The following is a 7072-nucleotide window of genomic DNA, read 5'->3' on the forward strand; positions in this document are numbered from 1 at the left end:
CCAAAATACACCCATGTTTATACTGCAGAAGAAGAAGGAAGGAGGGCAGAAGAATAGTGCCTAGCAGTAAGCAACGCTTTGCTCCCTTCTTCACTGTTCTTACTGGGCCAACTGGAATTTATTTTCACTGCTGATAGCCAGGCTTAGGGAGCCCACACAGAAAGACAGCCTTGGAGAAGCCTCTCTCCCAGGGTAATAAAGAGCTCTGAAATCTGAAGAGTGCCCTGAGAAACAATAACAGAATCAAAGGTCTGAGATGGTAAATTCATTCCCTCCCAAGTGAACTTGGACCAAGTCAGAAAAACAGTAAAATACAAGATTAAGGGCCCAATCCTACCCAATTTTCCAGTGCCGGTGCAACTGTGCCAATGGGGCATGCACTGCATCTTGTGGTGGGGCAGCAATCACAGAGGCCTCCTTAAGGTATGGGCACATTTGTTCCCTTGCGTTGCGGCTGCACTGGTGCTGGAAAGTTGGATAGGATTGGGCCCTAAGGCTGCAATCCTAACCACACTTTCTTGAGAGTAAGCCCCATTGAACAAAATAGGACTTACTTCTGAGTAGACCTGGTTAGGCTTGTGCCCTAAATCATTTTTGCCTGGCCCACAGGTGTACACATTTGGTCCCTGTTGTATATATGCAACGCTGGGCTGGAATGGCTTTTTAAAAAATTATTATTTTTTTAATTAACACACACAGACACACAAACATATAACATACATTTAGGAGTGCTAAATACCATATACCATTACTAGTTAATCATACTATACTATATGATTATACTATACTATACTATAATCAGTCATACTATATCTCCTAATCTACTTACTCATCTTACTTACTCATCTTACTTACTCATCTTACTTACTTACTTACTTACTTACTTACAAGAGACGCCTGAGGGGGGACATGATTGAGACATACAAAATTATGCAGGGGATGGACAGAGTGGATAGGGAGATGCTCTTTACACTCTCACATAACACCAGAACCAGGGGACATCCACTAAAATTGAGTGTTGGGAGAGTTAGAACAGACAAAAGAAAATATTTCTTTACTCAGTGTGTGGTTGGTCTGTGGAACTCCTGTTGGTCTGTGGAACTCCTTGCCACAGGATGTGGTGATGGTGTCTAGCCTGGACGCCTTTAAAAGGGGATTGGACAAGTTTCTGGAGGAAAAATCCATTACGGGTTACAAGCCATGATGTGTATGCGCAACCTCCTGATTTTAGAAATGGGTTATGTCAGAATGCCAGATGCAAGGAAGGGCACCAGGATGAGGTCTCTTGTTATCTGGTGTGCTCCCTGAGGCATTTGGTGGACCGCTGTGAGATACAGGAAGCTGGACTAGATGGGCCTACGGCCTGATCCAGTGGGGCTGTTCTTATGTTCTTATCTATTTCTACCTTTTATTGATTTATCCATTTATTTATATAATATACAACCAATTTTCCCTAATGTCCTATATACTATAGTTTCTAAATATTCACTTTCTACCAAGCGTAAACTAACTTCAATTGCTCATTAATATTAAAACAAAATAATCTAATTACCAAAATTATCACCTCAGCTATTTCAACTCCAATCTAATTCTCCAATCTAATTACACTTTTTTTCTTTGACATAATAACCACATATAAAACAATTCTTCCACACGTTTACATTTCCAGCTATATTTTTTAATACATTCTAATTCATATTTATCAATTTCATACGTATTCTTTTTTTTTTTCTTCAAATAAATTTGGGCCATTGTTATTAGCTAAATAAATCCTCCAATTTTCTTTAACCCTCAGATTACCCCTCAGGGTTCTTTTTTTTTCTTACTTTCCATTTTTTCTCCTGTAATACCTTTAATAATTTATCTCTATAACAGAATCTGATAAATCCCCACTTTCTTATTTAGGGTGTGTTCATTCTTCCAGTTAACTGGGATATATTTTCTCCTGCTTGTTCCAACAAATTTTGTGATTTGTGCACTCCTGTTACTCTGTCCATCTTATCTTACTTGATCTCCATCAGGGCCTCTTCTTCGTCCTGTTGATCATCCTGTTGATTTTCCTCCTTGTCCGCTTTTTCACTCCCTTGTTTATCTTCTGCTTGTTTCTTCACATCTTCCAATTGTTCCTTACAGACATCTATCTGTTGGGAAAGAGTCTCCAGACTGACTTGAATCTGTGAGGACCAATTCAGCTGTTGTCGCTCCATAACAAGCAATCTCTCCGTATTAATCAAGATTTTCTGTACCCACATTTCTGGAACAGTCTATTTTGCAATTTCGCTCTAGTCTACTAGATGTCCACAACATATTATTCTCCTCACTTCCACCACGTCATTACTACTCTGCCATCCGCATTCCTTATATACCTCTTGCAGATAACAGTCCAGTGTGGTTAATGGAGAGAAAAACAAAACGAAAGAAAACAGTCTCACCGTCTCTGGTGCAGAGAAAACAAAGCTCTTGCAAATCTAATGAGAATTATATTTATATCCAATTATGTCCAAGAATAATTCTGGATTTTAGTTCACACCCAAGTTATAGTTGTAATTATAATCTACCACCAATTTATTCCATGGCAGAGAAAAAGAGCACTTTCAACCTCCTTAAAAAGTCTCTCGTTAACGCCTCCAATATATCCAGGGCTTTTAGCCAAATCAGTCAATCAGAGCCGGGGACAATATTAACACTTGCATATCTTAAATTTCCAGCTTAAACTTTACACTTTACGCTTTTTTTCCCTTCATATGGCACCTCAGCACGGAGCCAGCACTGCACCTCCCCCAATACTGTCACAAATGGTTAGATTCCTCTGAGAAGAAAGCCCCCCCCCCGGGTCGGGCTTTCAGTTTCCCAGATGCCTGCACCGATGAAGATCTTGTCTCTCCTAACAAAGATCTTCAGGTCCTCTTCAGACCTGCAGTATTTGGGGGAAAACAAGCTGTCTCCCAGGAGCTTCCGGAGACATATCTGTTCGTCCTCTGTTGGCTCCTTCTCCTCTGGAATGGCCTTTAAAGGGTTGCAGGAACAGAACAATACTAGGCAGCACCCAGCAGAAACAGCAACTGACTCATTCTTGAGTGGCTGAAACTGTTTCCATGTGGTCTGAAGGGGCCCTGCTGGAAGAGTAGCAGCATGCAAATTAGGCTGTTTGTTTTTCAGCTTCCAGTGCTAGAGAGCTGTTTTTTAATCTCCTTCTAGCTAGGGTTCTAGTTCCTTTTGTCCAAGTTCAAAAACACCACTTCCCTTATTTGCTGTACATCCAGCTGCATCCAGTTGTTTCCTGAGAACAGACCAATACGATAACATGATTTATGAAGGCGACCATGTATTCTAGCATCGAGCTTGAAGGGCATATTATTATTATTTATTTTTATTAACAGTATTTATATACCGCTTTTCAACTAAAAGTTCACAAAGCGGTTTACAGAGAAAAATCAAATAACTAAATGGCTCCCTGTCCCAAAAGGGTTCATAATCTAAAAAGATGCCAAGGAATACCAGCAGACAGCCACTAGAACAGACAGTGCTGGGGTGAGGTGGGCTAGTTACTCTCCCCCTGCTAAAAAAGGAGCACCCACTTGAAAAAGTGCCTCTTACCCAATTAGCAGGGGTTAGGGTTGCTCATGTGGTGAGCATACAATACAATAGCATCTTTATTGGCATATAATGGCGACCATACTAGAACCTGAAAAACAAACATGACCAGAGTGTTCTAGAAGTAGGGTTACCAGAAACAAAGTGGAACAGAGTGCCTATACCTTTAACCACTGTATAGAAGAGGGAATTTTGGCAGCTGCAGCTTTTTTTTAAACCTTTCCATGTTGAGTTGGGTGCCTTTTGCCAGTCCACAGCCTCCCACCAGGCTGGTGCCTGAAGCAGTTACTTCCATTTACTTCATAGGCAAGCTAACCCTATCTGTATACCAGGGGGATTCTAAAAACTCCTTTATGGTCACACAGGTCCAAGAAGTTAAAAGCGTCAGTTAAAAAAAAAATTCTTTTAATTTACAAACTTACTTCTGCATACTTAGGAAATTCCCAATGTCTGCAATCTTATCGGCACCTTCCTGGGAGTAAGCCCCATTAAACACATTGGAACTCACTTTTGAGTAGATATGCATAACATTGTGCTACAAGTAGAGTAAAATTCCAGTAATCCAGCATTTGATTGTCTACACTCTTGACTGTTTGGCACCAAAATATGCTGGCCCCTGCACGAGCACAGTTGTGGCTGCCAAAGTATTGAAGTTACTGAGGAACAACCACAGTAGATTAAATAAAAATACTGGAAGTACTGTAGCAATCCCGTTGCTATAGTGCCAGAGATAATATAGATCAGGGAACAGCATAGTACCACCTGATGCTGCAGTATTTATGATAATCAGACAGTGCCTTATTATTGGACATGTACAATATTTATTTGATTTCTATACTGCTTTTTTTTCTGAGTGACATCCAAAGCAGCTTATAATAGGCTATTTAAAAATACATGCAATATACATAATAGAACTACTTAAATACAAAGTAAACATCATGTACAATATAAATGTTTACGTTTGGGAAACTGGGACATTATTTTAGGGCAGAGCATCCACCCTAAAATTATTAAGATGGACATAATTTTAGGGTGGACCATAATTAGGGTGTACAATTTTGCATCCAAATTCACAGGCATGGACCACAAGACCATATTAGTATATACAGGGTGGAGCCCCTGGAAGCTCTGCTTAACTGGGCATGATTCAACTGTTGAAATGGTGGGATGGAATAAATATTTCTTTGCCACCATCCCCACCATGTCATAGGTATGCAAATGGGCATGTTCAGTTAGTTTCAATGGAACTTACTTTAAGTAAACAGGTATATATAATAAAGGTGTCAGTCAAATTCCTTCCCTTCTTGCTAACACTGCTTGCAAATTAGTTATTCATCAGAAATACTAAGTTGCAGTTATTGACTTAGAAACTTCGGGGAGTGTATGGATCGATAAAATCCTGTCATTCCTGACCATAATATTAATTGAATTAATTCAGGTTGTACCTCTTGCACTAAGTGTTCTTGATAGACAGTTTACCACATTATGTATGGTCTCTTTACTGCTCTAGGTTTAATTTGGGAGAATAAATATCTTGGATATTAACAGTTTGATCCTAAACCTGTTTGCTTGAAAGGATTCCACTGTGGTCAATGGACTTTAAAGTAAACTGTGTTTAGAAATAAACAGGGATTTGAACTTGTGTGATTATAAGACATAAAGCGGGATGTATTCACCCACTCTTTGGGGGAGGGTGGGATGGTTTCACATGACATAATCATTCATAGATCATCCACCAATACAGTATTTTTGAATACAGAATTCAAATCATATTGTGTAAAATTCATCTTTTTTTTTCTTTTGTTTAAAGAAAAGCAGCACAACCATGCAAATACTACATGCGTAGACTGTTGATAGAGCTATTTCATATACTCTGAGTGGGTCATATTCAATAACCTAAACAGAAACAGAGGTACAAGGGGGTAGGAAAACTTGTGTCCCCAATACACACTAAAGTACATCTACTGCAGCATGAAAGTAGCCATACAATTCTGCTTGCAACCCACAGCCAAACAGCACCAACATGCTGGCAGAGCGATACAAGGAGCATGTCTGCAAGTGTCCTGGGAATTACATAATCCAGAGTACATGATGTGATTTTTTTTCCTGTGAGATGCTGGGGGGATGAAGAAACCACACATTTGCTTGGAAACGCCACTGAACTCTGACACTCTTACTCCCGGTAAAAAGGATTGGGCTGTCAGCATTTTCATGTTGGAGTTAGCAGTATACACACAAAAAAATTTCTGCTTAGTGTCTTCAGTCCTCAGCTTTTTATTTTTGTTTGCTTATATTCATAGTTCAGATGATGACAGTGTCGATAGAAAAATCACCAACCCATTTTTGGCCCATAGCTAGGAGTTGTTTTTTTTTTGTTGTTGTTGTTAAAAACACAAAGCACCACTTTTTTGGTGTTAAAACATCTGAATAAAAACACACAACACCACATTTTGGTGTTTTAAGATATTTTCCAGAAATCAAAATAGATTACTTCTCCACTTAGAAACAATACTGTGGTTGCATCTGCTGATGCTATATCACCTATATCAGTGTTTCGCCATGATTGTCCTCCGCTGTACCACTTCACATGATAAGCCTATTCAAAGTACCACTGGATGTAACCGGTGATGACATCATGGCCAGTTGCTTCTGATTTGGGAGGCCAGATGCAACACAACCAACACCAGTAAGAGTGGACGGGAGGGTTTTTCAGAACGTGGAAAAGCATGCTGCAGTGCTGTGCCTGTTGAGCCCAGTCGCCTACTGCGTTGTGTTCCTGGTCTTGCTGCTGGGTGAAGGGTGTGCAGCAAGTACCACCAAACAACACCTCAAGTGCCGCTGGTGGTACCCAAACCGCTGGTTGAGAAACAGTGACACTAGATCACCCACCTAGTACATATTTTAAAGGCATTATAATTTAGAGTTACAATTTATTAAAATGTTGGCATGAAAACACGTAACACCACAATTTGCTATTTTAATCAGTTATACGCTCTCACATGCTCACACCCCCTTCCCATAGCACCTCCAGAGCAATCCCCTGCCTGTCCAGGCAGAAGTCAAGCCCATTCAGTCCAAGACTGGGCTCAAGCACACCTGCAGAGCACTGCAGCTCTACTTTCTGCGTGGCACCCACAGAGCAAAGCGAGAGCCAATGAACGACGTTCACTGCCCCGCGCGCGCAGCAGCAACAAGAGACACCTCGAAAGCTGCAGCGAGTGCAGAATGTTGAGCATCCTGGCTCATCCAGGTGGACGGGTCCTAGGAACAGGCTTGGCGGATGCGCATGCGCGAAGAAGCATCCAGGCGGACGGGTTCCAGGCACAGGCGTGGGAGCGGATCCGGATGCGTGAAATATGCGCATCCGCAGTACCGCCTCTCTGCTTTTTTCCCCTCCCCCTCAGCCAACTCTACTTCCTCCTTCCGGTTTGCTCCGCACAGCGCCTGCGTGCCGCGGAGGGCGCGGCGCGTGACGCCA

The sequence above is a fragment of the Tiliqua scincoides genome, chromosome 4 (assembly GCF_035046505.1).
Source record: "Tiliqua scincoides isolate rTilSci1 chromosome 4, rTilSci1.hap2, whole genome shotgun sequence".
Taxonomy (NCBI): Eukaryota; Metazoa; Chordata; class Lepidosauria; order Squamata; family Scincidae; genus Tiliqua; species Tiliqua scincoides.